Source organism: Vanessa atalanta, chromosome 2, assembly GCF_905147765.1.
Source record: "Vanessa atalanta chromosome 2, ilVanAtal1.2, whole genome shotgun sequence".
NCBI classification, from domain to species: Eukaryota; Metazoa; Arthropoda; class Insecta; order Lepidoptera; family Nymphalidae; genus Vanessa; species Vanessa atalanta.
The window spans coordinates 97,043-110,688 of NC_061872.1; the positions used below are offsets into that span (position 1 = coordinate 97,043).

General features: G+C 35.3%; 1 protein-coding gene across 2 annotated transcripts in view; it reads left to right on the forward strand.

Moving 5' to 3' along the window:
- The first annotated feature begins 5,122 nt into the window (after positions 1-5,122).
- The window catches only part of LOC125070570 (GATA-binding factor A-like), a 53,701-nt gene continuing 45,177 nt past the window's right edge, over positions 5,123-13,646 (forward strand). For both annotated transcript variants that reach the window (XM_047680498.1, XM_047680490.1), the window contains exon 1: positions 5,123-5,272. The gene's annotated coding sequence lies outside the window, so the exon portion shown is untranslated. The remainder of the gene's footprint in view (positions 5,273-13,646) is intronic.

A 13,646-nucleotide genomic window follows, 5' to 3' on the forward strand; every position in this document is an offset into this window, starting at 1 on the left:
TTTATTTGTTGTTTAAGTAGAAATTACTAATCGGATTTTGGGTTAATGTTTTTAAGATTATTTTAAGTATTTGACTGAACTCCACGTATTACAAAGCAAAGATAAGTTTGCTGCAAATTTCAGATAGATAAAATATTTTGTATAATTTAACAATGTCAGAGCACAAAATCATAGTCAAACTCGTAAGTGTAACGGACCGAGGTCACAACTACGTAAAGTGAACTTATAACTTCTTACCTATTTTGTACGATAGAGAATATAAAAAGTAATTTTTCAAACATATAAGCAGTATCATACTCAATGGCACCAATCTAAAAAAAATAATAATACGCGCCGTATAAAATCCCTTATATTTTTGTAATGTTTCTTCTTTGTTTTTATTTTCCTGAACTAAGAATGCAAGAAGCATTAGCATTTTCTAGGCGAAATTGAGTGTATACCTACTGCAAGAGATATGGTTATGATATTAATATTTAGTGAAATTAGTTCATATTAATCTTTAATATGAAATAAGTATAGAAACCGAAATTTTAAAATAGTTTTTTTTTTTATATTTTACTTTGAAAACTCATAGAAGCTGAGTAAAGCAATAAAACAACTTAATTTATATCGTTACGTGATGCTAATTGATGTCTCTCACAGATATTTGTTTAACAAACTACAAAACTAAACATAATTAAGTATTAGCTCTGCACTTTACAATGTGATCTTTTAACTGAACAAAGAACCTTATATCTATCACTTGTGTCTACATAGATCTGGTAACATTATAAAATATTACCAACACAATTAAAATAATCAAAAAAATACATCAAGAATAGTGATTCCAATGTTAATGAGAACTTTCAATCATGACTAAGTACCTACTGTTTAGAGTCAACTAAAGTTCGTTCCAGATACGATGACCTGAGTAGTAATTAGTATTAGTATTGTAGACTAAGCGAGATTTTTTATGGACATTAACACGGCAGGTCTATTTTATTCATTTGTTTACATACCTGTCCGTATTCTCTTACTTTTGTTTTATCTATTGGGTATATATTAACTTTTTATGTCTTGCTTTACGTTTCCTACCTCATTATATATTTTACTCGAGTTGTAAGACTCTAGATTCAATAGTAGTCCAACTATGTTAATCATGGAATATAATTAATTATTAAATAAATTATAAATAAATATCGGACAACATCACATACATTACTCTGATCCCAATGTAAGTTAATTTACTCTGTGTTATAAAATTTTAGTTACCCAATCGGAAAATATTAATTAAATAATGGCGCCAGTATCAAACGTAAAAGTTACACACATTCGTATTTTCTAAAAAAAAAAAAAGCTGTAATTTCATTAATTAACAAAAAAAATATTTAAAAGTAAAAATGTTAAAAGTGGTACAAATAATAATTCCAACGTGTAGACACTGCATCAGGATCTTTTTATTACTGGTACGAAGAAATTACGTGTACGTTCAAAACTAAACACTTCTTAAAAAGTTTGTCACATCAGCTGAGCGCTTAGATTAGCTCGGGATTATACAATTCGTTAGTAACTTTTTGAATTTTAGGATTTTACGTGAGTCATCAGCACAGTCTGCTCGCTATAACAAAAGTTGAATGGTTCAACGTCTAATGGAGCATTAATTGTAGGATTAGGACTGACGTTGCATCCGTTCTTTAATTTTAATATTTCATTGAAGTTATGAGATGCGACATTATGGCCAGGTGGATGTCCAGATTCTGACAAAAAAGAGTAACTACTGAGTTTCTTGCCGATTCTTCTCGGTAGAATCAACATTCCGAATCGGTGGTAGCTTTACTTTAAATAGTTTGTTAAATGTCGATTCAAAAGTGCTTGTAAAAGCCTACTTGAATAAAGTATATTTTGATTTTGATTCTGTGACCCTGCATTGGTAGCTAACACGCGTAAAATACGTAACATTTAATAAATTCAGTATTAGTGTTATGTATTTAATTTTAGTTCTTATAATACTTTCTTATAGGTAATCGGATTACTGATGAATAACGATAATATAACCTACTAGAATAAAATAAGCTTCCCGTTGACGCTACTAGATTTATTTTAAAGTGAAAAACTTTAGACTCGTTTGTACTCATCGGTAACAAAAAAGTTGACGTTCCGCCTAATATAAATGGCGCCAAAAGATCGTGCCTAAGATTTCATCGTTGATTTTTTTTGTTTTATCTATTTATTTTATAAAAAGATTTTCAGCATCTTTCGATTAAATTTATATCAAAATTTTAATTTGCCGTTTATATGACCTGCTATTCGGAGATAACTTCTAAAAATAAACTTACTGAATCTAAATCAAATCATTGAATCCACTCCCGGCTTCTACTGGGGGTGGAATGCGAGAAATCAAATCAATACAAATTTATTTTATTTAAGTAAAATTTACAAAAAAAAGTGTTTGGATCATCAATATGTTGTCATATATGTTGATTCTTATGATGATGTCGTCTTGATCGATTTCGGTCGCGGTGGCCAATCTCAATGGATGGTCTCGGTGGCCAATGCAGGACATATTAAAATGCACAAGTGTTTGAGCAAACACAGGTTTCTATTCCTATTTTAATAATTCGATGTAACGGCAAATCTGACACGGCCGGACTGATTTCAGGCGCAGGACCAACGGCTTAAGTGGGATTCGAGGCTCGGTAGTGTAACTACACACTTTCTGTCTTCGAGCTGTTTATCGATACTATCTGGGGATTGTAATCAGATCCTCGAGATCAGAGGCCTTATAACAAGCCACTAGACCAACGAGGTAAGCATGCTAACTCTAACGCCGTTTCGAATCGAGCAGGTCAATCTATTCACTATTATAGTTCTTCTCCTGCGTTGCAACCTGAACTCAAATCCGAATAACTTTTTTTTTAATTGTATTTTGTTGATTATTTGCGTTTTAATAAGATTTTGAAATTTACTATAAGTATACCACTGACCAAAAAGTTCTCTGTGTTTTATGCAATTGCAGGTTACAAGTATATTGTTATTTCTAATTTTAATAGCAGCTATGTAGGTATAATAATTTTTATATTCTTCCGTATAAACTAATGGTATAGTGTTTATATTACCTTCAATGTATTGTGAAGCAAACAATACCTATTTCGTTATTTTTCGATGACGTAATGATATCCTAGAGCTAAGATAATAAATAGTTCGGAGGGCAGTCGAATTAACCCGAATTAATTAATATTCTATGCATTTATTTGATAACGTGATGTGATTTCACTCTGGCTATTTTTTTCCAGAGTATCGATATTGTGACAGGAAAATGCTACTTGCAAAATTGCCACCGTTCCACGCGATCATGTTTTGTAGCATATATCATTTTGTACATATTTAAATAAAATCTCAATTTAAACAATTGTTTTGTAAATATGTTTAGGTATATTATAAAATTAAAAATAACAATATATTCAATATACAACATAACCATTATATTCATCGGAGTTAGGGCTTTGTGCAGAACCAACACAGTGAGAACTCACACATGAGTTATTCAATTGAAAAAACATCAATGCGTTGGACTGCTGTGCTCCAGTTTGAAGGGTGAGTGAGCTAGTGTAGTCATGGGTACAAGGCGATCTTCGGTTGGTGGTACGTTAATAGTTCGAAGAGGACGTTATATCTCTTGAAGAGTCTATGGATACTGTAAGATATGGTAAGACTACTCACGATCAGATACCTAGCTTATTTACTCGTTGGTCTTAATATCAACCATACGAACCAATAATTTTCATAAAATAAATAATAATTAAAAAACAAAAATTTTTAATAAAATTATATTTTAAATTTTTCTTTTAATATTTTTGTAAGAGCCTTGAATAAAGTATTTGAACTTATTATTATTAAGAAAAATATTCTAACTTTTTTCTATATTTTTTCAGTATATTTTCAAAGTTTATTTCGATTATAGCTTTAAATAGACAGGTTACCTACCTAAGACGTGTCCACCTACTAATCTTTCATACGCTTAAATTATTTCCAAAGATCAACAGAACCAACATTTTTTTAAATTAATTAATAAAAAAACATTATTATAATATTAATAGAAACATATTAATTTTTAATTAAAGTGAACACTATGAATTAATTTAAAATAAAGGCAGGTCATGTACAAACGTAATATTTTTTGGGCAATTTGAAATTTTCTCACGGATTGGCTGATCTTATTAATGAGTTACTTGGAATACATAAGTTCGTTCGGGTTGTAGATAATACCTATTCGTGCTTTGTTCAACACAAAGGGGTTTCTTTGAAGTGACGTCATAGTTCCATGTACAGAGGTGAGTTAGTACAAGGCGGTAAGTAGGAATAATGTGTTCTAGGAAGTGTGTAGAAACGACTGAGCGAAACACTAAAATATTTTAATATTAATATTTTAATGCTTAAAATATTTTATTTTTTCTGGACACACTTTACCTAGTGCTGGTATTAAAGGTATGTCATTTATAAAACCTGTGTATTATTTGCTTTAGTCTGTTATGATTAGTTTACTTGCATCACGTCAATTCATTGGCTGGCTGCCTACAAACACTCACCCACCTTTATGAAAAGGCGATCTCTATTCTCAGAGACCAACAATAATACCCATTAATTATTCGCGACGAATGAGAAGGTAAAGGTATATTCGAATGGAAAGTCACAATTACGAGCGCACTGAGAGAGATATCGGTGGCTAGACAACCGGCATGCATTTCGTTGTTCCGTTATCTGTGACACGTGAGCTTGCGGAGTGCGGCCGGCGCGGCGTGCCTACGCGCAGGAGCCGGCCGATAACGACGAGCTACGGCGTAGCGGCTATTAGCCGGCCGCAATTAAAGTCCGATTGATTTAGAGCAAGGCTCACCAATTAATTAGAGAGCGGAGAGACGCGACCCATAAACAACCCGCCGTCGCCCGCCGCCCGCCGCCCGCCGCAACCCGCCGGTAATTCCATTAGGGCCCGACTGACCCCGCTCGTAAATCTCCGCCCACCGCCCCGCCGCGCGCTCCACCGCCCGCCGCTCTCCCGATAATTTATGGAAAAGCGGGAAAACGGCCCCGCCCCGGCGGCCAATGGCGGCGGCCCCGGCGCCCGCGCCAGCGCCAGTAGCCTCCCGCGTCTCCGTTCAGACGCACGCGCCTCGTGCCCGCCGCCCGGTTCAGTGACACGTGCAGTGTTGGTGATATAATATAACACTAGTGACAGTTGCATTTCCTGATCTGAGACGCCGAAGGTTTTATCGTCGAAGTGCATCGGATTACTGTAAGTCGCTTCTATTCTCTCCGTAGCTTGTAATATCCTTTGTATGAATATATCCTCTGTATGAATATTTCCTCTATCTGAATTGTTCGTTTCTATGACAATACGAACATTTTAATATATCCCTTCTCGCTACTGCAAAGAAACAAACACTCGTAAAGGGCACTACATCTGATAAAATCACCTAAATCTTGGACATGTTCACGGCTCTGTTACAGCGCCTTATAGTAAAAATAAGGCTTTTTGTGTTAGGTTAGGTTAGTTTAACTATACTCACCTGTTTTGCCAGTGCAAACGCTGCGGCGAGAAGCATGGCGCTCATAATCTAAATACATAGTAATAAATGAAAACCCATTGTTTACATATATTTAAAAGGTTCCTTCTTGTTTGACGGCCTTTGTGAACAAGTAGTTCATAGAGTTATAATGATATACAATGAATACAAGTAGGTCATAGCGTCAATAAGTAATTAGTCTTTAGTCGACGTAAATAATCTCTAAAATTATCGTCTGCTATTGTTAAATACAATTCAATGTCATTGTTCTTCGAAGTTTGCTCTCAAACGAGTCGTCATGAAACCGAACAGATAGACTTACAAGCTAACATTCGAATGTTAATAACTTAACATATAAATTGTTAGTTGGAAAGCTTCAGAGAACTTGTCGCACGACGGAAACTACGCATCAATTATGCTGATCGAACATTACACGTACAGACGGACAACCTTAGTAGGTTTTATTATTAGCCTTTTTTGATTCGACACTGTTTAAATTCACTACAATCCATTCGATAGAATGAATGAATGGCCGGTTGATGTTGACAATTATATAAAGATTAATTTTTTATGTATTAAATGTAAAATTAAATGTGACTTTTATTTTGTTTGAAAAAGAAAAATCTGGATTAAAGATAATATTATTTATCTTATAAATTTGCAAATAGTGTATAAAGTGATATTATATATTAAAAACCTCTCAATAGTTTTTATATTATAAGCCACAACACACACACATTTACAAGAATGTCCATTTACCACCTACCTACCTAGACGTTGCGGTAGGAAGCTGAAATGTTTACATTTCTTAGTTAACTCTTTATTATAAACGGGTCAACAATCCAATTTTGAAAAATATTTATCTATACAGATTTTATTCAGAAAATTGATATAATGATTTAAGTTCTACTTAACGTTTTCAAGGACGCGCACTTTGTGTGGTAAGAGCTCTCACAAGTATTATTACTTAATATTATTGCTCACTAGATCTACGCAAAAAGTTTCAGGTAAGTTTGATCATTAATCGGATGAACAATACGCGCCGGCGGAGGATTATGCTTCATTTTATATACTAAAACTATAAACTTTCTTTCACACATTCAAACAAATTTGTCCACTATGACTATGAGACAGCCGCTATACAACATTCAATCGGTGAGCAATCGTACGTTTGTGTTTCCAGTGAACATGTTCTGCATCAATTTTCCATAATTGTGATGTAGATGTAGATGGAGCGGATAAGGAACTCGTTTAGATCTTATCTGATAAGATCGTTTAACTTACCGTCTTGTTTCACATCAACAATATATTTGGTCATTTGATTTCGATTCTAAAAGATTATTAAGCGTTGTAAAAATAAGACACTTTGAAAACCATCTGTTGCATCGACTTTGATAATATTTGTAGAACTAAAGCTTGTTGAATAAATCGAGTGTAGAGACGCGTCGGAGCGAGAAAACAACTTCATTAGTTAAACGAGGCATAACAGAACCAGTCAATGCGGGCTCCGCACCGCCTCGTGCCCATTTTTGAAAACTTCACTTTCTATACTTACGAGTAAAACATATAGGGGATCGGCCTCCAATCGAACCGAGAACAAAGCATCTTCGTTAACCAAAGTCTGACCGGGTCGCTCAGGTGTGGCTCTAACTTTAACGCTAAATACAATTGCTCTGGCTTCCGATAGGCGGCGGATGGTGTTTCTTATGATGATATGGTACAACTACCCGAATCCTTCGAAAAGACACATGATACTCAGGTAAAGCGTTACCTACTATTGGAAAGCAAATATATAAAACGTATTTAATCCGAGCTTCGGCATATCATTTGTATCTCTACAAAAATAATTTGTAACGTTTACTTAAATTACTCTAACGTTATAACGGATATAATGTAGATATTCTTTTACTCATTATAAAACTCCCAACAATCTCTTTGCTAATCATATTAAAGTCCTTCTGTCCGATTACTATGAACAACGATATTTTTGAATATGTCTCATGATCAACTATTTCCGAAATCTCTGTTCCTAAGTACGACGAAGAATAAACAGAAAAACAAATTCAGTGCGTAAAATACAAAACCAAAATTAGTCTCACAAGTCTTGTTAATTTATTAGTATTAATTACATTATATACTCATATACTCCATCTCTACTCGGTCCCGCGTTATGTTATTGCATTAAACGAGTCGAAATGTTAAGCTATAGTCGTAGATAAAAACTTGAAAAATATAATACCTCAGCCTGTACTATTGTACAGCTATTACAGCCTTACCAACAATCAGTACCTGCGTGATCTGCGTCTTATACTCCGTAGCTCTCAGCGGTACCGTTTCCACTGCAGGTCGAATACATTTTTTGTAATCAGTATAATATGGCCGTCATTGAAAAGGTAAAGTAAGCAATATATTTAATTTTGTTCATCAAGTAAATACCTAACGAACATAAAGATTATATCTTGTAAATCTTATGTTCATGCCAAGCGATTCTACAAATTAATAATTATGTGTTAGGAATATTTATTCTACAAACATATAATACATTATCAAACTGACCAAATATCTACTTATCTTCTGATAACCCTAAATTTAGTTTCCGGCCGGAAATTACGCCAAATACATATTATGCCGTCAAAGTAACTTTTAACTTGATTTTTCTTATATTTTACAATATACCTTTGAATAACTTGTGGTATAATATGTATATTAAATCTAAATATCAGTCAATATTCAAGTACAACTAGAAAGCACTTCTGAATCGTTAGTAAAGACATTAAGAATAAATTTAACCCTGCCACCGATACGTAGTGTAGTGATTATAAGCTAAATAACACATGTAGGTGTCTGTGATAATTACAAACATTCCATTTATATATCCTGCATGACATTCATGAATGTGTGTGTACTTAGTTACAAAATACACTATATGTACCTATATATTGTTATGTAAGGATCCATGCATATAAAACAGATTTTATATCCTAATGATTATAAGTTATTTATAAATTTTACTCGTATTCGTCACATTCGTGTGCAGCCGTATGATGAAATCCGTTATCCGAAAGGAGATGCTAGAGCATTGTAATACCTTCTATGCACTTTCTGTACTTCTCACTGACTGTCCTTTGAAACTTTACAAAGTCTTACGTGAATTTGGAAACAAACGCAACCTATGAGCGATATTAGTATGATTATACAATATGGTAATTAGTTTAATGGTATTATTAAAGGTCCTTTTTACAGAGCGTCCTAACTTCGACCAAAAAGGTTGAAATAATTCGTAATTTAGGTGTATATCTACACATCATGCTCATTACGGCTACTTATAGCTCTAATAAAATAAAACGTTTAATACAAAACCACCGACGGAGTAAACAAGGGAATGTGTTCGGCCGCGCGGAACCGCTCTGCACGAAAAAATTTAAGTGAATTTAAAAAGTTAAACAACTACGCAATCCGTACAATCGAATATGGAACTTATATGTAGTCAATAAGGATTAAATTAGAGTAAAGCTCAGTAAAATCTTACGACCTCTAGGCCTTGATGAAAAATTATTTATTAAAAGTTCTCACCTCATTATTACGTGAGGGGAACATGTTGTCTTGTCAATTGCCATTGTAAGCGGTTCCGACCTACTTTCATCAGACCGACTCGCGACGCCCGCGGGGAGTTCTAGATCGTCAGCAGAAAAGGAAAGTTACATTTGAAGAGAATCCATTTTCTGACGAATTAATTAGGAGTGTAGGTCTTCACACGAGGTACTGTCATATGGAATGCGATGTTTAAACAAATGTTATTATTTTGGTTTTATGTTTATAGAAATGTATTATTTATAATACCTATAGTATAAATAATACATTAATAAAACTTGTTCTCTTTGTTCAAAACTGATGTCTATGTTTATTATGTAAATATGGTGATATGTAATACGAGGCAGGCAGTCCTGTAGTCATATTTGAACTCAATATAGCTTCTTTTCCGCTCTCTTTCCTGTGCAAGTACAAAATATACAAAAGAATGAAACAATTCCAACGATGAATAAGTAAACATTATCAGTGATACAGAATCAAAATATACCTGCCATGTTTTTTGGAAATTAATAATACCATGTCGCGTGTAATTTTACCGATATCGATAAAATCCTCGGTCCTACTCACCCAGGGTAGTCAGCATTTTCTATTTCCATTATAAATACCCATCGTCCGAGATCGCGGTGACTTATTACAACAATAATTGATAATTATTATAATTGCCTTGTAACGTGTGTTCGAGGTGTCAACTCCATAAAGCACGCGTCCTATAAAACAATATCTGTCCGATCAAACGGCCGCAGTTCGCTGGTCGCATCTTTATGTAAATTCCTGAGACATTTCGTAACTCGACGACTCGATGACGACTCGATGCTAAGCCGACTGCGGACTGTCCGAAAACAACTGTCCGCCGGCGACGCGACACTCGCATCGAAGCGGGCACGTCGACTTATTTATGGAAATCGACTATTCGAAAATTATACTATTTATAACAAGAATTATTAACTCAAAGTTAATGGCGCTTTTTATATTCGAGTTAACAGATTTTGATGATAATGAGTATAGATAGACGATATTGATTGAGATTGCACAGAGTCGAGCGATAGATGAGACTAGTGATGTGCCTCACTAGTGACGTAGCCACGCGGAGCGTCTAATGGGAACGATGGAAGTCGGGGAAGACCTAAAATCGAATTAAGTTTAAAGTAACGAATAAGTAATAATATTAAATGTGTAAACTGATTGTCATGTTTAACCGAATCTGAAATATTTTTTAATGAAAAAGTTATTTGGCACAACTTTAAGAGGCGTTCATGGCCTTCATTACTACTAACATCTTGATATAGTGTACTAGTTCATATAACATAAGATATGGTGAAAACTGTTCGTCGCAAGTCTCGCTTCGGTCCTGACGTGTTGTGATGCTGTTTCCTTGACTTTTCATCTCGAGGTCATCAAGTCGTATATCTTATCTCGCCAATAAATTATAATCCTTAATTAATTCCGCTCATAACGGAACGTTTACGAAACTCATAATATTATAACGAATATAACAGCCGATGCTCCGACACGTCTCTGTTGAATATTTAAAAATCTATTCCCGCCAAAATGTAATTACTTATGTATATATTACTAATCAACATATTTACTAAATCAGATTTTATCTTTGGCCGTCGTTTCATCGATAACTTATCGATAACAATCTACGTCCCTAGCTACTTAATCAACAGACCGATAAATGTACTCAAAAATAAGTGGATCGTTTAATCACCTGTGCTTGAACGTAGTCCGTCTCAACGTTACTACGACTTCACTGCTCAATCTGTTTCACTATCGCCTACTGTAATTATATCACAGTACCTAAACACTCGCTTTTGCATGTGGATGCTCTCGCAAGCTTCGATTGATTCAAACTTAGAGATTATATGACATTTTTAAAACTCGGCAAACAACTAAACAAGATTTTTTGTATCGTTTCGAACTGTAACGATTCTGATACGAAGTTTCACTTCTGCCACGTACTAAATGCGTTGCGCGCGCTCTTTTTTCCTAAGAACAATAGCCGAACGGCATCTTACACTCCTGTAAGTGTAATAGAGTGAGTAATGAGTGACAGTATCAGGGTGATGGAGTGCGGCGGGGAGCACCATACCTGCGCCGGCGCCGGAGCGGGCGCTGTCGTCTCCGATCGCATTCCGAGCATAGCGCACCCCTTACTCATTAACACATCTTTTGTTTACAAGAATTGGCAAAAATCTCCCGTAGAATATTTTTACATGATTATCTACTTGGTTCGAGAAATACATGTTATTGAGTATTCGTATTTGTTACAAATACTTATAACTCTTTGCTTTTTATACAAAAGTAATGTTTAAGAGTGATAACAACCGATGCGCTCCCCAGCCGTCACCGAGAAGCATAACAACTTAAATAATTCATAGCATCGTGCTAGCGCCGCGCAACTGCCCATCACTGCTGAACTTTACTTGAATACTTGTTTTTGTTTAAATAATTAAATCGTGATGAACTATTCACTGGTTACATTCGCAATTATAAACGATCATCTATGTCTCCCAGCTGATAAACAAAGTTAGTTCCTAAAAAACAAAGCGGCTTCCTTTTTAAAAATTAATGTTATATCTGATATTCGAGTATTCGAATGTTACTTATATAATATGTTAATCGTCTCATGTAAATTTATGATATGTAAATATATACATATAGAAATAGTAAAAGTGTAACGAAGCTGTGTCTGTGCATACGGCGAGAATAATCACTGTGTACATGGTTGGCCAAAACACACGTCTGTCTGTACAACGCGCGCATAACTTTGAAAGCGGTGAGAATTTTATTTTATTAATTTTATTTATGCTATCCACTTTGTTGTAACTCGTCGATAGATGGCGCTGCAGCACGTCAACTTCTATAGCATCTATTCAATCGATCACCCGGACAAAGTATGATGGGTTTTATTAGTATTATTTAAGGGTCCGGACGAAAAAAAATACATTTTCTCGAGCTCCGAAGACCGAACGAAATTAAAGGTATGTCATTAAATCGAACAATAATTAAGTAGATAAATAATAAATCACGCTCAAAGGTCACAGCGGAGCGCCCCGCCCGACGCGCCCGCGCTCCGCGTCACTTACATTAATACTAATCTAGACCGCGACAGAGTTTGTAATCATTCTTCTCGTGCTCTGCGATGAAGGAAGTGAACGTGAACAGAGCTTTATTATTCAATTGCCAATATAAGTAATGTTTTATAAAACCAACCTCACTCGCATTGTTTTATAATCTGTGTATCCTTAATAATATGAATAACAACGTCACGCGTGCGGACAGTCGTGAGATTTAGTGACTAACGGTAATATATGATAAACTGAATATATTAAATTAAAGATTATTATTTTTGCTAAACTCACTGTTACTCTAATATTAGTTACATTCATTGGTGACGTGCCTGTGTCGACACGGCGCCTACTTTCATCCGTGCATGAACGTCATACATGCATCATATCATATATATCATCATCATATCATATCATCATCAACCAGCACGCCGAACTGCGCCCACGAAAACTCCGCAACCCATTCCATACGTTCGTAATAAAACTGTTATAAGACATATGAGATATACGAAGGCAATGGGAAAAAAAGATCCTTAAGTAGGTAGCACTTGCGGTGTACAAGACAAGGCGCAACGCCCGACGAGACCTGTTTACGGCCACCATAAACCTCGCCGGCTTCTTACCTGATCAACGCTCGACGTGGCCCGGGACAACGGATACATTTGGTTCTCAATAACGACTCCACTTCCGGTTTGAACCCTCTGATCAAAAAAACTACAATGATGCTTCGATACATAAAAGTACTATAACATAGTAGATCAACTAACCTTATTGCACTAACAAGCGAAAAGATAGATTTACCGCTGCCGATTGAATAGTGCATTGGAATATTACGGCACATAACAGTAATTCAACAATAAATTTACGGATTGTTCGCACCGTGTTTTGAATTGAATGCTCGCTCGAGCACAAATACATGCTCTGGACTCATTCATTAATTATTAATATATACTTAAATACTTAATCTAGCCGTAGCCTCAACGCAGTGACGTAATATAAATCCTTAATCAGACCATCGAGGTGCAGTTTTTCTCACAATTCTCGTTTGTTAATATTGGATCATTAGTATAAACATAATTACCACAATTATTCGTATCAAATACAATAAATTATGAATCTCAATAATCGCTTCATCACTACGATCTTAACAACTGTCCCGTCGCGAAAACATTAAGGCGTCGATATATCGCCGGCCCTCAGTTCCGCTGGTCTCGCGGTTATCTCCGCCGATCGCCGCCGATCGCCGCCGATAGCGATCTATACCGTCGGTAATCACCACTTCTTAGCATTTAGAACAGCTGGACCACATTCCTGTACATCATTATTGCGACAAATTGCCCACACAAGCCCGATACGAGTCATCGCGACATCGAATATTGTTAAATACTTCGGTAATGTCTTTATATTATAAAGGCCATGTAAAGATTTGTCAAAATATAAT